This window comes from Oncorhynchus kisutch, unplaced genomic scaffold (genome assembly GCF_002021735.2).
Source record: "Oncorhynchus kisutch isolate 150728-3 unplaced genomic scaffold, Okis_V2 Okis01b-Okis20b_hom, whole genome shotgun sequence".
Lineage (NCBI taxonomy): Eukaryota > Metazoa > Chordata > Actinopteri > Salmoniformes > Salmonidae > Oncorhynchus > Oncorhynchus kisutch.
The window spans coordinates 10,085,679-10,107,836 of record NW_022261978.1 but is presented as its reverse complement, the minus strand read 5'-3'; the positions used below and the strand labels follow the sequence as shown (position 1 = coordinate 10,107,836).

General features: G+C 43.7%; 21 non-coding genes across 21 annotated transcripts; all 21 read left to right on the top strand.

Annotated features, from left to right (window-relative positions):
* Nucleotides 1–443: 443 nt before the first annotated feature.
* On the top strand, nucleotides 444–525 carry trnal-aag (transfer RNA leucine (anticodon AAG)). Its single transcript has one exon. It is a non-coding gene; the product is annotated as a tRNA-Leu (tRNA).
* Nucleotides 526–1,262: 737 nt separating this feature from the next.
* trnal-aag (transfer RNA leucine (anticodon AAG)) lies at nucleotides 1,263–1,344 on the top strand. The gene has a single exon. It is a non-coding gene; the product is annotated as a tRNA-Leu (tRNA).
* Nucleotides 1,345–2,078: 734 nt separating this feature from the next.
* On the top strand, nucleotides 2,079–2,160 carry trnal-aag (transfer RNA leucine (anticodon AAG)). The gene has a single exon. It is a non-coding gene; the product is annotated as a tRNA-Leu (tRNA).
* A 737-nt stretch (nucleotides 2,161–2,897) lies between these two features.
* On the top strand, nucleotides 2,898–2,979 carry trnal-aag (transfer RNA leucine (anticodon AAG)). Its single transcript has one exon. It is a non-coding gene; the product is annotated as a tRNA-Leu (tRNA).
* Nucleotides 2,980–3,716: 737 nt separating this feature from the next.
* Nucleotides 3,717–3,798, top strand: trnal-aag (transfer RNA leucine (anticodon AAG)). Its single transcript has one exon. It is a non-coding gene; the product is annotated as a tRNA-Leu (tRNA).
* Nucleotides 3,799–4,532: 734 nt separating this feature from the next.
* Nucleotides 4,533–4,614, top strand: trnal-aag (transfer RNA leucine (anticodon AAG)). Its single transcript has one exon. It is a non-coding gene; the product is annotated as a tRNA-Leu (tRNA).
* A 734-nt stretch (nucleotides 4,615–5,348) lies between these two features.
* On the top strand, nucleotides 5,349–5,430 carry trnal-aag (transfer RNA leucine (anticodon AAG)). Its single transcript has one exon. It is a non-coding gene; the product is annotated as a tRNA-Leu (tRNA).
* Nucleotides 5,431–6,167: 737 nt separating this feature from the next.
* trnal-aag (transfer RNA leucine (anticodon AAG)) lies at nucleotides 6,168–6,249 on the top strand. The gene has a single exon. It is a non-coding gene; the product is annotated as a tRNA-Leu (tRNA).
* Nucleotides 6,250–6,986: 737 nt separating this feature from the next.
* trnal-aag (transfer RNA leucine (anticodon AAG)) lies at nucleotides 6,987–7,068 on the top strand. The gene has a single exon. It is a non-coding gene; the product is annotated as a tRNA-Leu (tRNA).
* A 734-nt stretch (nucleotides 7,069–7,802) lies between these two features.
* trnal-aag (transfer RNA leucine (anticodon AAG)) lies at nucleotides 7,803–7,884 on the top strand. Its single transcript has one exon. It is a non-coding gene; the product is annotated as a tRNA-Leu (tRNA).
* A 737-nt stretch (nucleotides 7,885–8,621) lies between these two features.
* On the top strand, nucleotides 8,622–8,703 carry trnal-aag (transfer RNA leucine (anticodon AAG)). The gene has a single exon. It is a non-coding gene; the product is annotated as a tRNA-Leu (tRNA).
* A 737-nt stretch (nucleotides 8,704–9,440) lies between these two features.
* trnal-uag (transfer RNA leucine (anticodon UAG)) lies at nucleotides 9,441–9,522 on the top strand. Its single transcript has one exon. It is a non-coding gene; the product is annotated as a tRNA-Leu (tRNA).
* Nucleotides 9,523–13,902: 4,380 nt separating this feature from the next.
* trnal-uag (transfer RNA leucine (anticodon UAG)) lies at nucleotides 13,903–13,984 on the top strand. The gene has a single exon. It is a non-coding gene; the product is annotated as a tRNA-Leu (tRNA).
* A 1,545-nt stretch (nucleotides 13,985–15,529) lies between these two features.
* On the top strand, nucleotides 15,530–15,611 carry trnal-uag (transfer RNA leucine (anticodon UAG)). The gene has a single exon. It is a non-coding gene; the product is annotated as a tRNA-Leu (tRNA).
* A 735-nt stretch (nucleotides 15,612–16,346) lies between these two features.
* On the top strand, nucleotides 16,347–16,428 carry trnal-uag (transfer RNA leucine (anticodon UAG)). Its single transcript has one exon. It is a non-coding gene; the product is annotated as a tRNA-Leu (tRNA).
* Nucleotides 16,429–17,161: 733 nt separating this feature from the next.
* On the top strand, nucleotides 17,162–17,243 carry trnal-uag (transfer RNA leucine (anticodon UAG)). The gene has a single exon. It is a non-coding gene; the product is annotated as a tRNA-Leu (tRNA).
* A 1,552-nt stretch (nucleotides 17,244–18,795) lies between these two features.
* trnal-uag (transfer RNA leucine (anticodon UAG)) lies at nucleotides 18,796–18,877 on the top strand. Its single transcript has one exon. It is a non-coding gene; the product is annotated as a tRNA-Leu (tRNA).
* A 734-nt stretch (nucleotides 18,878–19,611) lies between these two features.
* On the top strand, nucleotides 19,612–19,693 carry trnal-uag (transfer RNA leucine (anticodon UAG)). The gene has a single exon. It is a non-coding gene; the product is annotated as a tRNA-Leu (tRNA).
* Nucleotides 19,694–20,428: 735 nt separating this feature from the next.
* trnal-uag (transfer RNA leucine (anticodon UAG)) lies at nucleotides 20,429–20,510 on the top strand. The gene has a single exon. It is a non-coding gene; the product is annotated as a tRNA-Leu (tRNA).
* A 735-nt stretch (nucleotides 20,511–21,245) lies between these two features.
* Nucleotides 21,246–21,327, top strand: trnal-uag (transfer RNA leucine (anticodon UAG)). The gene has a single exon. It is a non-coding gene; the product is annotated as a tRNA-Leu (tRNA).
* Nucleotides 21,328–22,062: 735 nt separating this feature from the next.
* On the top strand, nucleotides 22,063–22,144 carry trnal-uag (transfer RNA leucine (anticodon UAG)). The gene has a single exon. It is a non-coding gene; the product is annotated as a tRNA-Leu (tRNA).
* The last annotated feature ends 14 nt before the right edge of the window (nucleotides 22,145–22,158 follow it).

Below are 22,158 nucleotides of genomic sequence, written 5' to 3'. Positions count from 1 at the left end.
GGCCGAGCTGTCCAGAGAACTGGATTTAAGGACCCAGTCTTTCGGGAGGTGTCGGTTCAAAGTCCACCGCTGCAACTTTTTCTCAACAGAAAACTGTAATGTAATTTCAAACAAGGCCACCAAGGACACCGGACAAATAAAGGGAATCCAGCCTTGACCCAAATTCCCACGGCTGTTATTGCAATTATCTGCCGTGTTTTTCTAATTCAATCTGCTTCAGACATAAAAGCAGAAACTAATTCTAAGTTTATACGATGGAAGAAAGAGCAACATCAGATAAATTAAGATTTTTAAAAAGAGAATCAAAAAAAGATGAAGGACGCAAGAGCAACATGAGATACATAAAGATTTTAAAGAAGAAAATGAAAAAGAAGACTAAAATACAAGGGAGTGCAGACGCTCTAGGTAACTGACGAGAAAGTGTGAATAATTTACCAGAGCTGGGTAGTGTGGCCGAGCAGTCTAAGGCGCTGGATTAAGGCTCCAGTCTCTAAGGAGGCGTGGGTTCAAATCCCACCACTGCCATCTTTATTGAGTTTGTTTGCGCAAGCTATCACATGTTCTGCTTTATTTCAGGGTTTTTACTTTCATGTCGCCCATGCAAGGGAGAAAAGAAGCAATGTTGTGTGTCCCGGATGGGGTTCTAACTCAATAGTGTAGTCCATCGCCTTAACCAACCAGCCACCAAGTCCTGTGCCCCCGCGGTGGCAGTTGCACCTCCTACCGGTGGTTGTTCACGTCAAATCCTTGATTGGAAAAAAGGAAAGTTGTGATGGTCTGTGTGATGACCAAGCAGTCCATTTTAACAATGGGTACTGTGGCCGAGCTGTCCAGAGAACTGGATTTAAGGACCCAGTCTTTCGGGATGTGTCGGTTCAAAGTCCACCGCTGCAACTTTTTCTCAACAGAAAACTGTAATGTAATTTCAAACAAGGCCACCAAGGACACCGGACAAATAAAGGGAATCCAGCCTTGACCCAAATTCCCACGGCTGTTATTGCAATTATCTGCCGTGTTTTTCTAATTCAATCTGCTTCAGACATAAAAGCAGAAACTAATTGTAAGTGTATATGATGGAAGAAAGAGCAACATCAGATAAATTAAGATTTTTAAAAAGAGAATCAAAAAAAGATGAGGGACGCAAGAGCAACATGAGATACATAAAGATTTTAAAGAAGAAAATGAAAAAGAAGACTAAAATACAAGGGAGTGCAGACGCTCTAGGTAACTGACGAGAAAGTGTGAATAATTTACCAGAGCTGGGTAGTGTGGCCGAGTGGTCTAAGGCGCTGGATTAAGGCTCCAGTCTCTAAGGAGGCGTGGGTTCAAATCCCACCACTGCCATCTTTATTGAGTTTGTTTGCGCAAGCTATCACATGTTCTGCTTTATTTCAGGGTTTTTACTTTCATGTCGCCCATGCAAGGGAGAAAAGAAGCAATGTTGTGTGTCACGGATGGGGTTCCAACTCAATAGTGTAGTCCATCGCCTCAACCAACCAGCCACCAATTCCTGTGCCCCCACGGTGGCAGTTGCACCTCCTACCGGTGGTTGTTCACGTCAAATCCTTGATTGGAAAAAAGGAATGTTGTGATGGTCTGCGCGACGACCCAGCAGTCCATTTTAACAGTTGGTACTGTGGCCGAGCTGTCCAGAGAACTGGATTTAAGGACCCAGTCTTTCGGAGGTGTCGGTTCAAAGTCCACGCTGCAACTTTCTCTCAACAGAAAACTGTAATGTAATTTCAAAAAGGCCACCAAGGACACCGGACAAATAATGGGAATCCAGACTTTACCCTAATTCCCACCTCTGTTATTGCAATTATCTGTCGTGTTTTTCTAATTCAATCTGCTTCATACATAAAAGCAGAAACTAATTCTAAGTTTATACGATGGAAGAAAGAGCAACATCAGATAAATTAAGATTTTTAAAAAGAGAATCAAAAAAAGATGAAGGACGCAAGAGCAACATGAGATACATAAAGATTTTAAAGAAGAAAATGAAAAAGAAGACTAAAATACAAGGGAGTGCAGACGCTCTAGGTAACTGACGAGAAAGTGTGAATAATTTACCAGAGCTGGGTAGTGTGGCCGAGCAGTCTAAGGCGCTGGATTAAGGCTCCAGTCTCTAAGGAGGCGTGGGTTCAAATCCCACCACTGCCATCTTTATTGAGTTTGTTTGCGCAAGCTATCACATGTTCTGCTTTATTTCAGGGTTTTTACTTTCATGTCGCCCATGCAAGGGAGAAAAGAAGCAATGTTGTGTGTCCCGGATGGGGTTCTAACTCAATAGTGTAGTCCATCGCCTTAACCAACCAGCCACCAAGTCCTGTGCCCCCGCGGTGGCAGTTGCACCTCCTACCGGTGGTTGTTCACGTCAAATCCTTGATTGGAAAAAAGGAAAGTTGTGATGGTCTGTGTGATGACCAAGCAGTCCATTTTAACAATGGGTACTGTGGCCGAGCTGTCCAGAGAACTGGATTTAAGGACCCAGTCTTTCGGGATGTGTCGGTTCAAAGTCCACCGCTGCAACTTTTTCTCAACAGAAAACTGTAATGTAATTTCAAACAAGGCCACCAAGGACACCGGACAAATAAAGGGAATCCAGCCTTGACCCAAATTCCCACGGCTGTTATTGCAATTATCTGCCGTGTTTTTCTAATTCAATCTGCTTCAGACATAAAAGCAGAAACTAATTGTAAGTGTATATGATGGAAGAAAGAGCAACATCAGATAAATTAAGATTTTTAAAAAGAGAATCAAAAAAAGATGAGGGACGCAAGAGCAACATGAGATACATAAAGATTTTAAAGAAGAAAATGAAAAAGAAGACTAAAATACAAGGGAGTGCAGACGCTCTAGGTAACTGACGAGAAAGTGTGAATAATTTACCAGAGCTGGGTAGTGTGGCCGAGTGGTCTAAGGCGCTGGATTAAGGCTCCAGTCTCTAAGGAGGCGTGGGTTCAAATCCCACCACTGCCATCTTTATTGAGTTTGTTTGCGCAAGCTATCACATGTTCTGCTTTATTTCAGGGTTTTTACTTTCATGTCGCCCATGCAAGGGAGAAAAGAAGCAATGTTGTGTGTCACGGATGGGGTTCCAACTCAATAGTGTAGTCCATCGCCTTAACCAACCAGCCACCAAGTCCTGTGCCCCCGCGGTGGCAGTTGCACCTCCTACCGGTGGTTGTTCACGTCAAATCCTTGATTGGAAAAAAGGAAAGTTGTGATGGTCTGTGTGATGACCAAGCAGTCCATTTTAACAATGGGTACTGTGGCCGAGCTGTCCAGAGAACTGGATTTAAGGACCCAGTCTTTCGGGATGTGTCGGTTCAAAGTCCACCGCTGCAACTTTTTCTCAACAGAAAACTGTAATGTAATTTCAAACAAGGCCACCAAGGACACCGGACAAATAAAGGGAATCCAGCCTTGACCCAAATTCCCACGGCTGTTATTGCAATTATCTGCCGTGTTTTTCTAATTCAATCTGCTTCAGACATAAAAGCAGAAACTAATTGTAAGTGTATATGATGGAAGAAAGAGCAACATCAGATAAATTAAGATTTTTAAAAAGAGAATCAAAAAAAGATGAGGGACGCAAGAGCAACATGAGATACATAAAGATTTTAAAGAAGAAAATGAAAAAGAAGACTAAAATACAAGGGAGTGCAGACGCTCTAGGTAACTGACGAGAAAGTGTGAATAATTTACCAGAGCTGGGTAGTGTGGCCGAGTGGTCTAAGGCGCTGGATTAAGGCTCCAGTCTCTAAGGAGGCGTGGGTTCAAATCCCACCACTGCCATCTTTATTGAGTTTGTTTGCGCAAGCTATCACATGTTCTGCTTTATTTCAGGGTTTTTACTTTCATGTCGCCCATGCAAGGGAGAAAAGAAGCAATGTTGTGTGTCACGGATGGGGTTCCAACTCAATAGTGTAGTCCATCGCCTCAACCAACCAGCCACCAATTCCTGTGCCCCCACGGTGGCAGTTGCACCTCCTACCGGTGGTTGTTCACGTCAAATCCTTGATTGGAAAAAAGGAATGTTGTGATGGTCTGCGCGACGACCCAGCAGTCCATTTTAACAGTTGGTACTGTGGCCGAGCTGTCCAGAGAACTGGATTTAAGGACCCAGTCTTTCGGAGGTGTCGGTTCAAAGTCCACGCTGCAACTTTCTCTCAACAGAAAACTGTAATGTAATTTCAAAAAGGCCACCAAGGACACCGGACAAATAATGGGAATCCAGACTTTACCCTAATTCCCACCTCTGTTATTGCAATTATCTGTCGTGTTTTTCTAATTCAATCTGCTTCATACATAAAAGCAGAAACTAATTCTAAGTTTATACGATGGAAGAAAGAGCAACATCAGATAAATTAAGATTTTTAAAAAGAGAATCAAAAAAAGATGAAGGACGCAAGAGCAACATGAGATACATAAAGATTTTAAAGAAGAAAATGAAAAAGAAGACTAAAATACAAGGGAGTGCAGACGCTCTAGGTAACTGACGAGAAAGTGTGAATAATTTACCAGAGCTGGGTAGTGTGGCCGAGTGGTCTAAGGCGCTGGATTAAGGCTCCAGTCTCTAAGGAGGCGTGGGTTCAAATCCCACCACTGCCATCTTTATTGAGTTTGTTTGCGCAAGCTATCACATGTTCTGCTTTATTTCAGGGTTTTTACTTTCATGTCGCCCATGCAAGGGAGAAAAGAAGCAATGTTGTGTGTCACGGATGGGGTTCCAACTCAATAGTGTAGTCCATCGCCTCAACCAACCAGCCACCAATTCCTGTGCCCCCACGGTGGCAGTTGCACCTCCTACCGGTGGTTGTTCACGTCAAATCCTTGATTGGAAAAAAGGAATGTTGTGATGGTCTGCGCGACGACCCAGCAGTCCATTTTAACAGTTGGTACTGTGGCCGAGCTGTCCAGAGAACTGGATTTAAGGACCCAGTCTTTCGGAGGTGTCGGTTCAAAGTCCACGCTGCAACTTTCTCTCAACAGAAAACTGTAATGTAATTTCAAAAAGGCCACCAAGGACACCGGACAAATAATGGGAATCCAGACTTTACCCTAATTCCCACCTCTGTTATTGCAATTATCTGTCGTGTTTTTCTAATTCAATCTGCTTCATACATAAAAGCAGAAACTAATTCTAAGTTTATACGATGGAAGAAAGAGCAACATCAGATAAATTAAGATTTTTAAAAAGAGAATCAAAAAAAGATGAAGGACGCAAGAGCAACATGAGATACATAAAGATTTTAAAGAAGAAAATGAAAAAGAAGACTAAAATACAAGGGAGTGCAGACGCTCTAGGTAACTGACGAGAAAGTGTGAATAATTTACCAGAGCTGGGTAGTGTGGCCGAGCGGTCTAAGGCGCTGGATTAAGGCTCCAGTCTCTAAGGAGGCGTGGGTTCAAATCCCACCACTGCCATCTTTATTGAGTTTGTTTGCGCAAGCTATCACATGTTCTGCTTTATTTCAGGGTTTTTACTTTCATGTCGCCCATGCAAGGGAGAAAAGAAGCAATGTTGTGTGTCCCGGATGGGGTTCTAACTCAATAGTGTAGTCCATCGCCTTAACCAACCAGCCACCAAGTCCTGTGCCCCCACGGTGGCAGTTGCACCTCCTACCGGTGGTTGTTCATGTCAAATCCTTGATTGGAAAAAAGGAAAGTTGTGATGGTCTGTGTGATGACCAAGCAGTCCATTTTAACAATGGGTACTGTGGCCGAGCTGTCCAGAGAACTGGATTTAAGGACCCAGTCTTTCGGGAGGTGTCGGTTCAAAGTCCACCGCTGCAACTTTTTCTCAACAGAAAACTGTAATGTAATTTCAAACAAGGCCACCAAGGACACCGGACAAATAAAGGGAATCCAGCCTTGACCCAAATTCCCACGGCTGTTATTGCAATTATCTGCCGTGTTTTTCTAATTCAATCTGCTTCAGACATAAAAGCAGAAACTAATTCTAAGTTTATACGATGGAAGAAAGAGCAACATCAGATAAATTAAGATTTTTAAAAAGAGAATCAAAAAAAGATGAAGGACGCAAGAGCAACATGAGATACATAAAGATTTTAAAGAAGAAAATGAAAAAGAAGACTAAAATACAAGGGAGTGCAGACGCTCTAGGTAACTGACGAGAAAGTGTGAATAATTTACCAGAGCTGGGTAGTGTGGCCGAGCAGTCTAAGGCGCTGGATTAAGGCTCCAGTCTCTAAGGAGGCGTGGGTTCAAATCCCACCACTGCCATCTTTATTGAGTTTGTTTGCGCAAGCTATCACATGTTCTGCTTTATTTCAGGGTTTTTACTTTCATGTCGCCCATGCAAGGGAGAAAAGAAGCAATGTTGTGTGTCCCGGATGGGGTTCTAACTCAATAGTGTAGTCCATCGCCTTAACCAACCAGCCACCAAGTCCTGTGCCCCCGCGGTGGCAGTTGCACCTCCTACCGGTGGTTGTTCACGTCAAATCCTTGATTGGAAAAAAGGAAAGTTGTGATGGTCTGTGTGATGACCAAGCAGTCCATTTTAACAATGGGTACTGTGGCCGAGCTGTCCAGAGAACTGGATTTAAGGACCCAGTCTTTCGGGATGTGTCGGTTCAAAGTCCACCGCTGCAACTTTTTCTCAACAGAAAACTGTAATGTAATTTCAAACAAGGCCACCAAGGACACCGGACAAATAAAGGGAATCCAGCCTTGACCCAAATTCCCACGGCTGTTATTGCAATTATCTGCCGTGTTTTTCTAATTCAATCTGCTTCAGACATAAAAGCAGAAACTAATTGTAAGTGTATATGATGGAAGAAAGAGCAACATCAGATAAATTAAGATTTTTAAAAAGAGAATCAAAAAAAGATGAGGGACGCAAGAGCAACATGAGATACATAAAGATTTTAAAGAAGAAAATGAAAAAGAAGACTAAAATACAAGGGAGTGCAGACGCTCTAGGTAACTGACGAGAAAGTGTGAATAATTTACCAGAGCTGGGTAGTGTGGCCGAGTGGTCTAAGGCGCTGGATTAAGGCTCCAGTCTCTAAGGAGGCGTGGGTTCAAATCCCACCACTGCCATCTTTATTGAGTTTGTTTGCGCAAGCTATCACATGTTCTGCTTTATTTCAGGGTTTTTACTTTCATGTCGCCCATGCAAGGGAGAAAAGAAGCAATGTTGTGTGTCACGGATGGGGTTCCAACTCAATAGTGTAGTCCATCGCCTCAACCAACCAGCCACCAATTCCTGTGCCCCCACGGTGGCAGTTGCACCTCCTACCGGTGGTTGTTCACGTCAAATCCTTGATTGGAAAAAAGGAATGTTGTGATGGTCTGCGCGACGACCCAGCAGTCCATTTTAACAGTTGGTACTGTGGCCGAGCTGTCCAGAGAACTGGATTTAAGGACCCAGTCTTTCGGAGGTGTCGGTTCAAAGTCCACGCTGCAACTTTCTCTCAACAGAAAACTGTAATGTAATTTCAAAAAGGCCACCAAGGACACCGGACAAATAATGGGAATCCAGACTTTACCCTAATTCCCACCTCTGTTATTGCAATTATCTGTCGTGTTTTTCTAATTCAATCTGCTTCATACATAAAAGCAGAAACTAATTCTAAGTTTATACGATGGAAGAAAGAGCAACATCAGATAAATTAAGATTTTTAAAAAGAGAATCAAAAAAAGATGAAGGACGCAAGAGCAACATGAGATACATAAAGATTTTAAAGAAGAAAATGAAAAAGAAGACTAAAATACAAGGGAGTGCAGACGCTCTAGGTAACTGACGAGAAAGTGTGAATAATTTACCAGAGCTGGGTAGTGTGGCCGAGCGGTCTAAGGCGCTGGATTAAGGCTCCAGTCTCTAAGGAGGCGTGGGTTCAAATCCCACCACTGCCATCTTTATTGAGTTTGTTTGCGCAAGCTATCACATGTTCTGCTTTATTTCAGGGTTTTTACTTTCATGTCGCCCATGCAAGGGAGAAAAGAAGCAATGTTGTGTGTCCCGGATGGGGTTCTAACTCAATAGTGTAGTCCATCGCCTTAACCAACCAGCCACCAAGTCCTGTGCCCCCACGGTGGCAGTTGCACCTCCTACCGGTGGTTGTTCATGTCAAATCCTTGATTGGAAAAAAGGAAAGTTGTGATGGTCTGTGTGATGACCAAGCAGTCCATTTTAACAATGGGTACTGTGGCCGAGCTGTCCAGAGAACTGGATTTAAGGACCCAGTCTTTCGGGAGGTGTCGGTTCAAAGTCCACCGCTGCAACTTTTTCTCAACAGAAAACTGTAATGTAATTTCAAACAAGGCCACCAAGGACACCGGACAAATAAAGGGAATCCAGCCTTGACCCAAATTCCCACGGCTGTTATTGCAATTATCTGCCGTGTTTTTCTAATTCAATCTGCTTCAGACATAAAAGCAGAAACTAATTCTAAGTTTATACGATGGAAGAAAGAGCAACATCAGATAAATTAAGATTTTTAAAAAGAGAATCAAAAAAAGATGAAGGACGCAAGAGCAACATGAGATACATAAAGATTTTAAAGAAGAAAATGAAAAAGAAGACTAAAATACAAGGGAGTGCAGACGCTCTAGGTAACTGACGAGAAAGTGTGAATAATTTACCAGAGCTGGGTAGTGTGGCCGAGCAGTCTAAGGCGCTGGATTAAGGCTCCAGTCTCTAAGGAGGCGTGGGTTCAAATCCCACCACTGCCATCTTTATTGAGTTTGTTTGCGCAAGCTATCACATGTTCTGCTTTATTTCAGGGTTTTTACTTTCATGTCGCCCATGCAAGGGAGAAAAGAAGCAATGTTGTGTGTCCCGGATGGGTTTCTAACTCAATAGTGTAGTCCATCGCCTTAACCAACCAGCCACCAAGTCCTGTGCCCCCGCGGTGGCAGTTGCACCTCCTACCGGTGGTTGTTCATGTCACATCCTTGATTGGAAAAAAGGAAAGTTGTGATGGTCTGTGTGATGACCAAGCAGTCCATTTTAACAATGGGTACTGTGGCCGAGCTGTCCAGAGAACTGGATTTAAGGACCCAGTCTTTCGGGAGGTGTCGGTTCAAAGTCCACCGCTGCAACTTTTTCTCAACAGAAAACTGTAATGTAATTTCAAACAAGGCCACCAAGGACACCGGACAAATAAAGGGAATCCAGCCTTGACCCAAATTCCCACGGCTGTTATTGCAATTATCAGCCGTGTTTTTCTAATTCAATCTGCTTCAGACATAAAAGCAGAAACTAATTGTAAGTTTATATGATGGAAGAAAGAGCAACATCAGATAAATTAAGATTTTTAAAAAGAGAATCAAAAAAAGATGAAGGACGCAAGAGCAACATGAGATACATAAAGATTTTAAAGAAGAAAATGAAAAAGAAGACTTCAAAAGAAGGGAGTGCAGACGCTCTAGGTAACTGACGAGAAAGTGTGAATATTTAGCCAGAGCTGGGTAGTGTGGCCGAGCGGTCTAAGGCGCTGGATTTAGGCTCCAGTCTCTAAGGAGGCGTGGGTTCAAATCCCACCACTGCCATCTTTATCTCTCAAATGTCAATATGCCTTGTATACTGTTGTTCAGGTTAGTTATCATTGTTTTAGTTCACAATGGAGCCCCTAGTTCCACTCTTCATACCCCTGATAACTCCTTTGTCCCACCTCCCACACATGCGGTGACCTCACCCATTACTACCAGCATGTCCAGAGATACAACCTCTCTCATCATCACCCAGTGCCTGGGCTTACCTCCGCTGTACCCGCACCCCACCATACCCCTGTCTGCGCATTATGCCCTGAATATATTCTACCATGCCCAGAAACCTGCTCCTCTTATTCTCTGTCCCCAACGCTCTAGGCGACCAGTTTTGATAGCCTTTAGCCGCACCCTCATACTACTCCTTCTCTGTTCCGCGGGTGATGTGGAGGTAAACCCAGGCCCTGCATGTCCCCAGGCACCCTCATTTGTTGACTTCTGTGTTCGAAAAAGCCTTGGTTTCATGCATGTCAACATCAGAAGCCTCCTCCCTAAGTTTGTCTTACTCACTGCTTTAGCACACTCTGCTAACCCTGATGTCCTTGCTGTGTCTGAATCCTGGCTCAGGAAGGCCACCAAAAATTCTGAGATTTCCATACCCAACTATAACATCTTCCGTCAAGATAGAACTGCCAAAGGGGGAGGAGTTGCAGTTTACTGCAGAGATGGCCTGCAAAGTAATGTCATACTTTCCAGGTCCATACCCAAACAGTTCGAACTACTAATTTTGAAAATGACTCTCTCCAGAAATAAGTCTCTCACGGTTGCCGCCTGCTACCGACCCCCCTCAGCTCCCAGCTGTGCCCTGGACACCATTTGTGAATTGATCGCCCCCCATCTAGCTTCAGAGTTTGTTCTGTTAGGTGACCTAAACTGGGATATGCTTAACACCCCGCCAGTCCTACAATCTAAGCTAGATGCCCTCAATCTCACACAAATCATCAAGGAACCCACCAGGTACAACCCTAACTCTGTAAACAAGGGCACCCTCATAGACGTCATCCTGACCAACTGGCCCTCCAAATACACCTCCGCTGTCTTCAACCAGGATCTCAGCGATCACTGCCTCATTGCCTGTATCCGCTACGGAGCCGCAGTCAAACGACCACCCCTCATCACTGTCAAACGCTCCCTAAAACACTTCTGTGAGCAGGCCTTTCTAATCGACCTGGCCCGGGTATCCTGGAAGGACATTGACCTCATCCCGTCAGTGGAGGATGCCTGGTCATTCTTTAAAAGTAACTTCCTCACCATTTTAGATAAGCATGCTCCGTTCAAAAAATGCAGAACTAAGAACAGATACAGCCCTTGGTTCACCCCAGACCTGACTGCCCTCGACCAGCACAAAAACATCCTGTGGCGGACTGCAATAGCATCGAATAGTCCCCGTGATATGCAACTGTTCAGGGAAGTCCGGAACCAATACACGCAGTCAGTCAGGAAAGCTAAGGCCAGCTTCTTCAGGCAGAAGTTTGCATCCTGTAGCTCCAACTCCAAAAAGTTCTGGGACACTGTGAAGTCCATGGAGAACAAGAGCACCTCCTCCCAGCTGCCCACTGCACTGAGGCTAGGTAACACGGTCACCACTGATAAATCCATGATTATCGAAAACTTCAATAAGCATTTCTCAACGGCTGGCCATGCCTTCCGCCTGGCTACTTCAACCTCGGCCAACAGCTCCGCCCCCCCCGCAGCTCCTCGCCCAAGCCTCTCCAGGTTCTCCTTTACCCAAATCCAGATAGCAGATGTTCTGAAAGAGCTGCAAAACCTGGACCCGTATAAATCAGCTGGGCTTGACAATCTGGACCCTCTATTTCTGAAACTATCTGCCACCATTGTCGCAACCCCTATTACCAGCCTGTTCAACCTCTCTTTCATCTCGTCTGAGATCCCCAAGGATTGGAAAGCTGCCGCAGTCATCCCCCTCTTCAAAGGGGGAGACACCCTGGACCCAAACTGTTACAGACCTATATCCATCCTGCCCTGCCTATCTAAGGTCTTCGAAAGCCAAGTCAACAAACAGGTCACTGACCATCTCGAATCCCACCGTACCTTCTCCGCTGTGCAATCTGGTTTCCGAGCCGGTCATGGGTGCACCTCAGCCACACTCAAGGTACTAAACGACATCATAACCGCCATCGATAAAAGACAGTACTGTGCAGCCGTCTTCATCGACCTCGCCAAGGCTTTCGACTCTGTCAATCACCATATTCTTATCGGCAGACTCAGTAGCCTCGGTTTTTCGGATGACTGCCTTGCCTGGTTCACCAATTACTTTGCAGACAGAGTTCAGTGTGTCAAATCGGAGGGCATGCTGTCTGGTCCTCTGGCAGTCTCTATGGGGGTGCCACAGGGTTCAATTCTCGGGCCGACTCTTTTCTCTGTGTATATCAATGATGTTGCTCTTGCTGCGGGCGATTCCCTGATCCACCTCTACGCAGACGACACCATTCTATATACTTTCGGCCAGTCTTTGGACACTGTGCTATCTAACCTCCAAACAAGCTTCAATGCCATACAACACTCCTTCCGTGGCCTCCAACTGCTCTTAAACGCTAGTAAAACCAAATGCATGCTTTTCAACCGGTCGCTGCCTGCACCTGCATGCCCGACTAGCATCACCACCCTGGATGGTTCCGACCTAGAATATGTGGACGTCTATAAGTACCTAGGTGTCTGGCTAGACTGCAAACTCTCCTTCCAGACTCATATCAAACATCTCCAATCGAAAATCAAATCAAGAGTCGGCTTTCTATTCCGCAACAAAGCCTCCTTCACTCAAGCCGCCAAGCTTACCCTAGTAAAACTGACTATCCTACCGATCCTTGACTTCGGCGATGTCATCTACAAAATGGCTTCCAACACTCTACTCAGCAAACTGGATGCAGTCTATCACAGTGCCATCCGTTTTGTCACTAAAGCACCTTATACTACCCACCACTGCGACTTGTATGCTCTAGTCGGCTGGCCCTCGCTACATATTCGTCGCCAGACCCACTGGCTCCAGGTCATCTACAAGTCTATGCTAGGTAAAGCTCCGCCTTATCTCAGCTCACTGGTCACGATGGCAACACCCATCCGTAGCACGCGCTCCAGCAGGTGTATCTCACTGATCATCCCTAAAGCCAACACCTCATTTGGCCGCCTTTCGTTCCAGTACTCTGCTGCCTGTGACTGGAACGAATTGCAAAAATCGCTGAAGTTGGAGACTTTTATCTCCCTCACCAACTTCAAACATCAGCTATCTGAGCAGCTAACCGATCGCTGCAGCTGTACATAGTCTATTGGTAAATAGCCCACCCTTTTCACCTACCTCATCCCCGTACTGTTTCTATTTATTTACTTTTCTGCTCTTTTGCACACCAATATCTCTACCTGTACATGACCATCTGATCTTTTATCACTCCAGTGTTAATCTGCAAAATTGTAATTATTTGCCTACCTCCTCATGCCTTTTGCACACATTGTATATAGACCCCCCCTTCGTTTTCTACTGTGTTATTGACTTGTTAATTGTTTACTCCATGTGTAACTCTTTGTTGTATGCTCACACTGCTATGCTTTATCTTGGCCAGGTCGCAGTTGCAAATGAGAACTTGTTCTCAACTAGCCTACCTGGTTAAATAAAGGTGAAATAAAAATAAAAAATAAAAATTGAGTTTATTTGCGCAAGCTATCACATGTTCTGCTTTATTTCAGGGTTTTTACTTTCATGTCGCCCATGCAAGGAAGAATAGAAGCAATGTTGTGTGTCACGGATGGGGTTCCAACTCAATAGTGTAGTCCATCGCCTCAACCAACCAGCCACCAATTCCTGTGCCCCCGCGGTGGCAGTTGCACCTCCTACCGGTGGTTGTTCATGTCAAATCCTTTATTGGAAAAAAGGAAAGTTGTGATGGTTTGTGCGACGACCCAGCAGTCCATTTTAACAGTTGGTACTCTGGCCGAGCTGTCCAGAGAACTGGATTTAAGGACCCAGTCTTTCGGAGGTGTCGGTTCAAAGTCCACCGCTGCAACTTTTTCTCAACAGAAAACTGTAATGTAATTTCAAAAAGGCCACCAAGGACACCGGACAAATAAAGGGAATCCGGCCTTTACCCTAATTCCCACGTCTGTTATTGCAATTATCTGCCGTGTTTTTCTAATTCAATCTGCTTCAGACATAAAAGCAGAAACTAATTGTAAGTTTATATGATGGAAGAAAGAGCAACATCAGATAAATTAAGATTTTTAAAAAGAGAATCAAAAAAAGATGAAGGACGCAAGAGCAACATGAGATACATAAAGATTTTAAAGAAGAAAATGAAAAAGAAGACTTAAATACAAGGGAGTGCAGACGCTCTAGGTAACTGACGAGAAAGTGTGAATATTTAGCCAGAGCTGGGTAGTGTGGCCGAGCGGTCTAAGGCGCTGGATTTAGGCTCCAGTCTCTAAGGAGGCGTGGGTTCAAATCCCACCACTGCCATCTTTATTGAGTTTGTTTGCACAAGCTATCACATGTTCTGCTTTATTTCAGGGTTTTTACTTTCATGTCACCCATGCAAGGGAGAAAAGAAGCAATGTTGTGTGTCCCGGATGGGGTTCTAACTCAATAGTGTAGTCCATCGCCTTAACCAACCAGCCACCAAGTCCTGTGCCCCCGCGATGGCAGTTGCACCTCCTACCGGTGGTTGTTCAAGTCAAATCCTTGATTGGAAAAAAGGAAAGTTGTGATGGTCTGTGTGATGACCAAGCAGTCCATTTTAACAATGGGTACTGTGGCCGAGCTGTCCAGAGAACTGGATTTAAGGACCCAGTCTTTCGGGAGGTGTCGGTTCAAAGTCCACCTCTGCAACTTTTTCGCTACAGAAAACTGTAATGTAATTTCAAAAAGGCCACCAAGGACACCGGACAAATAAAGGGAATCCTGCCTTTACCCTAATTCCCACGTCTGTTATTGAAATTATCTGCTGTGTTTTTCTAATTCAATCTGCTTCAGACATAAAAGCAGAAACTAATTCTAAGTTTATACGATGGAAGAAAGAGCAACATCAGATAAATTAAGATTTTTAAAAAGAGAATCAAAAAAAGATGAAGGACGCAAGAGCAACATGAGATATATAAAGATTTTAAAGTAGAAAATGAAAAAGAAGACTAAAATACAAGGGAGTGCAGACGCTCTAGGTAACTGACGAGAAAGTGTGAATAATTTACCAGAGCTGGGTAGTGTGGCCGAGCGGTCTAAGGCGCTGGATTTAGGCTCCAGTCTCTAAGGAGGTGTGGGTTCAAATCCGGCCATCTTCATTGAGTTTCTTTGAGCAAGCTATCACATGTTCTGCTTTATTTCAGGGTTTTTACTTTCATGTCGCCCATGCAAGGGAGAATAGAAGCAATGTTGTGCTTCACGGATGGGGTTCCAACTAAATAGTGTAGTCCATCGCCTCAACCAACGAGCCACCAATTCCTGTGCCCCCGCGGTGGCAGTTGCACCTCCTACCGATGGTTGTTCATGTCAAATCCTTTATTGGAAAAAAGGAAAGTTGTGATGGTCTGTGTGATGACCAAGCAGTCCATTTTAACAATAGGTACTGTGGCTGTGCTGTCCAGAGAACTGGATTTAAGGACCCAGTCTTTCGGGAGGTATCGGTTCAAAGTCCACCGCTGCAACTTTTTCTCAACAAAAAACTGTAATGTAATTTCAAAAATGCCACCAAGGACACTGGACAAATAAAGGGAATCCAGCCTTGACCCAAATTCCCACGTCTGTTATTGCAATTATCTGCCGTGTTTTTCTAATTCAATCTGCTTCAGACATAAAAGCAGAAACGAATTCTAAGTTTATACGATTGAAGAAAGTGAATCAGATAAATTAAGATTTTTAAAAAGAGAACAAAAAAAAGATGAAGGACGCAAGAGCAACATGAGATACATAAAGATTTTAAAGAAGAAAATGAAAAAGAAGACTTCAATACAAGGGAGTGCAGACGCTCTAGGTAACTGACGAGAAAGTGTGAATATTTAGCCAGAGCTGGGTAGTGTGGCTGAGCGGTCTAAGGCGCTGGATTTAGGCTCCAGTCTCTAAGGAGGCATGGGTTCAAATCCCACCACTTCCATCTTCATTGAGTTTCTTTGAGCAAGCTATCACATGTTCTGCTTTATTTCAGGCTTTTTACTTTCATGTCGCCCATGCAAGGGAGAAAAGAAGCAATGTTGTGTGTCACGGATGGGGTTCCAACTCAATAGTGTAGTCCATCGCCTTAACCAACCAGCCACCAAGTCCTGTGCTCTCACGGTGGCAGTTGCACCTCCTACCGGTTGTTGTTCATGTCAAATCCTTGATTGGAAAAAAGGAAAGTTGTGATGGTCTGTGTGACGACCCAGCAGTCCATTTTAACAGTGGGTACTGTGGTCGAGCTGTCCAGAAAACTGGATTAAAGGACCCAGTCTTTCGGAGGTGTCGGTTCAAAGTCCACCGCTGCAACTTTATCTCAACAGAAAACTGTAATGTAATTTCAAACAAGGCCACCAAGGACACCGGACAAATAAAGGGAATCCAGCCTTTACCCTAATTCCCACCTCTGTTATTGCAATTATCTGCCGTGTTTTTCTAATTCAATCTGCTTCAGACATAAAAGCAGAAACTAATTCTAAGTTTATACGATGGAAGAAAGAGCAACATCAGATAAATTAGATTTTTAAAAAGAGAATCAAAAAAAGATGAAGGACGCAAGAGCAACATGAGATACATAAAGATTTTAAAGAAGAAAATGAAAAAGAAGACTTCAATACAAGGGAGTGCAGACGCTCTAGGTAACTGACGAGAAAGTGTGAATATTTAGCCAGAGCTGGGTAGTGTGGCTGAGCGGTCTAAGGCGCTGGATTTAGGCTCCAGTCTCTAAGGAGGCGTGGGTTCAAATCCCACCACTGCCATCTTTGTTGAGTTTGTTTGCGCAAGCTATCACATGTTCTGCTTTATTTCATGGTTTTTACTTTCATGTCGCCCATGCAAGGGAGAAAAGAAGCAATGTTGTGTGTCACGGATGGGGTTCCAACTCAATAGTGTAGTCCATTGCCCTAACCAACCAGCCACCAAGTCCTGTGCTCTCACGGTGGCAGTTGCACCTCCTACCGGTGGTTGTTCATGTCAAATCCTTGATTGGAAAAAAGGAAAGTTGTGATGGTCTGTGTGACGACCCAGCAGTCCATTTTAACAGTGGGTACTGTGGTCGAGCTGTCCAGAGAACTGGATTAAAGGACCCAGTCTTTTGGAGGTGTCGGTTCAAAGTCCACCTCTGCAACTTTTTCGCAACAGAAAACTGTAATGTAATTTCAAAAAGGCCACCAAGGACACCGGACAAATAAAGGGAATCCTGCCTTTACCCTAATTCCCACGTCTGTTATTGCAATTATCTGCTGTGTTTTTCTAATTCAATCTGCTTCAGACATAAAAGCAGAAACGAATTCTAAGTTTATATGATGGAAGAAAGAGAAACATCAGATAAATTAAGATTTTTAAAAAGAGAATCAAAAAAAGATGAAGGACGCAAGAGCAACATGAGATACATAAAGATTTTAAAGAAGAAAATGAAAAAGAAGACTATAATACAAGGGTGTGCAGACGCTCTAGGTGACTGACGAGAGAGTGTGAAATTTTTCAGATCTGGGTAGTGTGGCCGAGCGGTCTAAGGCGCTGGATTTAGGCTCCAGTCTCTAAGGAGGCGTGGGTTCAAATCCCACCACTGCCATTATTTTTGAGTTTCTTTGAGCAAGCTATCACATGTTCTGGTTTATTTCAGGCTTTTTACTTTCATGTCGCCCATGCAAGGGAGAAAAGAAGCAATGTTGTGTGTCACGGATGGGGTTCCAACTCAATAGTGTAGTCCATTGCCCTAACCAACCAGCCACCAAGTCCTGTGCTCTCACGGTGGCAGTTGCACCTCCTACCGGTGGTTGTTCATGTCAAATCCTTGATTGGAAAAAAGGAAAGTTGTGATGGTCTGTGCGACGACCAAGCAGTCCATTTTAACAGTGGGTACTGTGGTCGAGCTATCCAGAGAACTGGATTAAAGGACCCAGTCTTTTGGAGGTGTCGGTTCAAAGTCCACCTCTGCAACTTTTTCGCAACAGAAAACTGTAATGTAATTTCAAAAAGGCCACCAAGGACACCGGACAAATAAAGGGAATCCTGCCTTTACCCTAATTCCCACGTCTGTTATTGCAATTATCTGCTGTGTTTTTCTAATTCAATCTGCTTCAGACATAAAAGCAGAAACTAATTCTAAGTTTATACGATGGAAGAAAGAGCAACATCAGATAAATTAAGATTTTTAAAAAGAGAATCAAAAAAAGATGAAGGACGCAAGACCAACATGAGATACATAAAGATTTTAAAGTAGAAAATGAAAAAGAAGACTATAATACAAGGGAGTGCAGACGCTCTAGGTAACTGACGAGAAAGTGTGAATAATCTTACCAGAGCTGGGTAGTGTGGCCGAGCGGTCTAAGGCGCTGGATTAGGCTCCAGTCTCTAAGGAGGCGTGGGTTCAAATCCCACCACTGCCATCTTTGTTGAGTTTCTTTGAGCAAGCTATCACATGTTCTGCTTTATTTCATGGTTTTTACTTTCATGTCGCCCATGCAAGGGAGAAAAGAAGCAATGTTGTGTGTCACGGATGGGGTTCCAACTCAATAGTGTAGTCCATTGCCCTAACCAACCAGCCACCAAGTCCTGTGCTCTCACGGTGGCAGTTGCACCTCCTACCGGTGGTTGTTCATGTCAAATCCTTGATTGGAAAAAAGGAAAGTTGTGATGGTCTGTGCGACGACCAAGCAGTCCATTTTAACAGTGGGTACTGTGGTCGAGCTATCCAGAGAACTGGATTAAAGGACCCAGTCTTTTGGAGGTGTCGGTTCAAAGTCCACCTCTGCAACTTTTTCGCAACAGAAAACTGTAATGTAATTTCAAAAAGGCCACCAAGGACACCGGACAAATAAAGGGAATCCTGCCTTTACCCTAATTCCCACGTCTGTTATTGCAATTATCTGCTGTGTTTTTCTAATTCAATCTGCTTCAGACATAAAAGCAGAAACGAATTCTAAGTTTATATGATGGAAGAAAGAGAAACATCAGATAAATTAAGATTTTTAAAAAGAGAATCAAAAAAAGATGAAGGACGCAAGAGCAACATGAGATACATAAAGATTTTAAAGAAGAAAATGAAAAAGAAGACTATAATACAAGGGAGTGCAGACGCTCTAGGTAACTGACGAGAAAGTGTGAAAATCTTTCCAGATCTGGGTAGTGTGGCCGAGCGGTCTAAGGCGCTGGATTTAGGCTCCAGTCTCTAAGGAGGCGTGGGTTCAAATCCCACCACTGCCATTGTTTTGAGTTTCTTTGAGCAAGCTATCACATGTTCTGCTTTATTTCAGGCTTTTTACTTTCATGTCGCCCATGCAAGGGAGAAAAGAAGCAATGTTGTGTGTCACGGATGGGGTTCCAACTCAATAGTGTAGTCCATTGCCCTAACCAACCAGCCACCAAGTCCTGTGCTCTCACGGTGGCAGTTGCACCTCCTACCGGTGGTTGTTCATGTCAAATCCTTGATTGGAAAAAAGGAAAGTTGTGATGGTCTGTGCGACGACCAAGCAGTCCATTTTAACAGTGGGTACTGTGGTCGAGCTATCCAGAGAACTGGATTAAAGGACCCAGTCTTTTGGAGGTGTCGGTTCAAAGTCCACCTCTGCAACTTTTTCGCAACAGAAAACTGTAATGTAATTTCAAAAAGGCCACCAAGGACACCGGACAAATAAAGGGAATCCTGCCTTTACCCTAATTCCCACGTCTGTTATTGCAATTATCTGCTGTGTTTTTCTAATTCAATCTGCTTCAGACATAAAAGCAGAAACGAATTCTAAGTTTATATGATGGAAGAAAGAGAAACATCAGATAAATTAAGATTTTTAAAAAGAGAATCAAAAAAAGATGAAGGACGCAAGAGCAACATGAGATACATAAAGATTTTAAAGAAGAAAATGAAAAAGAAGACTATAATACAAGGGAGTGCAGACGCTCTAGGTAACTGACGAGAAAGTGTGAAAATCTTTCCAGATCTGGGTAGTGTGGCCGAGCGGTCTAAGGCGCTGGATTTAGGCTCCAGTCTCTAAGGAGGCGTGGGTTCAAATCCCACCACTGCCATTGTTTTTGAGTTTCTTTGAGCAAGCTATCACATGTTCTGCTTTATTTCAGGCTTTTTACTTTCATGTCGCCCATGCAAGGGAGAAAAGAAGCAATGTTGTGTGTCACGGATGGGGTTCCAACTCAATAGTGTAGTCCATTGCCCTAACCAACCAGCCACCAAGTCCTGTGCTCTCACGGTGGCAGTTGCACCTCCTACCGGTGGTTGTTCATGTCAAATCCTTGATTGGAAAAAAGGAAAGTTGTGATGGTCTGTGCGACGACCAAGCAGTCCATTTTAACAGTGGGTACTGTGGTCGAGCTATCCAGAGAACTGGATTAAAGGACCCAGTCTTTTGGAGGTGTCGGTTCAAAGTCCACCTCTGCAACTTTTTCGCAACAGAAAACTGTAATGTAATTTCAAAAAGGCCACCAAGGACACCGGACAAATAAAGGGAATCCTGCCTTTACCCTAATTCCCACGTCTGTTATTGCAATTATCTGCTGTGTTTTTCTAATTCAATCTGCTTCAGACATAAAAGCAGAAACTAATTCTAAGTTTATACGATGGAAGAAAGAGCAACATCAGATAAATTAAGATTTTTAAAAAGAGAATCAAAAAAAGATGAAGGACGCAAGAGCAACATGAGATACATAAAGATTTTAAAGAAGAAAATGAAAAAGAAGACTATAATACAAGGGAGTGCAGACGCTCTAGGTAACTGACGAGAAAGTGTGAAAATCTTTCCAGATCTGGGTAGTGTGGCCGAGCGGTCTAAGGCGCTGGATTTAGGCTCCAGTCTCTAAGGAGGCGTGGGTTCAAATCCCACCACTGCCATTGTTTTTGAGTTTCTTTGAGCAAGCTATCACATGTTCTGCTTTATTTCAGGCTTTTTACTTTCATGTCGCCCATGCAAGGGAGAAAAGAAGCAATGTTGTGTGTCACGGATGGGGTTCCAACTCAATAGTGTAGTCCATTGCCCTAACCAACCAGCCACCAAGTCCTGTGCTCTCACGGTGGCAGTTGCACCTCCTACCGGTGGTTGTTCATGTCAAATCCTTGATTGGAAAAAAGGAAAGTTGTGATGGTCTGTGCGACGACCAAGCAGTCCATTTTAACAGTGGGTACTGTGGTCGAGCTATCCAGAGAACTGGATTAAAGGACCCAGTCTTTTGGAGGTGTCGGTTCAAAGTCCACCTCTGCAACTTTTTCGCAACAGAAAACTGTAATGTAATTTCAAAAAGGCCACCAAGGACACCGGACAAATAAAGGGAATCCTGCCTTTACCCTAATTCCCACGTCTGTTATTGCAATTATCTGCTGTGTTTTTCTAATTCAATCTGCTTCAGACATAAAAGCAGAAACGAATTCTAAGTTTAGATGATGGAAGAAAGAGAAACATCAGATAAATTAAGATTTTTAAAAAGAGAATCAAAAAAAGATGAAGGACGCAAGAGCAACATGAGATACATAAAGATTTTAAAGAAGAAAATGAAAAAGAAGACTATAATACAAGGGAGTGCAGACGCTCTAGGTAACTGACGAGAAAGTGTGAAAATCTTTCCAGATCTGGGTAGTGTGGCCGAGCGGTCTAAGGCGCTGGATTTAGGCTCCAGTCTCTAAGGAGGCGTGGGTTCAAATCCCACCACTGCCATTGTTTTTGAGTTTCTTTGAGCAAGCTATCACATGTTCTGCTTTATTTCAGGCTTTTTACTTTCATGTCGCCCATGCAAGGGAGAAAAGAAGCAATGTTGTGTGTCACGGATGGGGTTCCAACTCAATAGTGTAGTCCATTGCCCTAACCAACCAGCCACCAAGTCCTGTGCTCTCACGGTGGCAGTTGCACCTCCTACCGGTGGTTGTTCATGTCAAATCCTTGATTGGAAAAAAGGAAAGTTGTGATGGTCTGTGCGACGACCAAGCAGTCCATTTTAACAGTGGGTACTGTGGTCGAGCTATCCAGAGAACTGGATTAAAGGACCCAGTCTTTTGGAGGTGTCGGTTCAAAGTCCACCTCTGCAACTTTTTCGCAACAGAAAACTGTAATGTAATTTCAAAAAGGCCACCAAGGACACCGGACAAATAAAGGGAATCCTGCCTTTACCCTAATTCCCACGTCTGTTATTGCAATTATCTGCTGTGTTTTTCTAATTCAATCTGCTTCAGACATAAAAGCAGAAACTAATTCTAAGTTTATACGATGGAAGAAAGAGCAACATCAGATAAATTAAGATTTTTAAAAAGAGAATCAAAAAAAGATGAAGGACGCAAGAGCAACATGAGATACATAAAGATTTTAAAGAAGAAAATGAAAAAGAAGACTATAATACAAGGGAGTGCAGACGCTCTAGGTAACTGACGAGAAAGTGTGAAAATCTTTCCAGATCTGGGTAGTGTGGCCGAGCGGTCTAAGGCGCTGGATTTAGGCTCCAGTCTCTAAGGAGGCGTGGGTTCAAATCCCACCACTGCCATTGTTTTTGAGTTT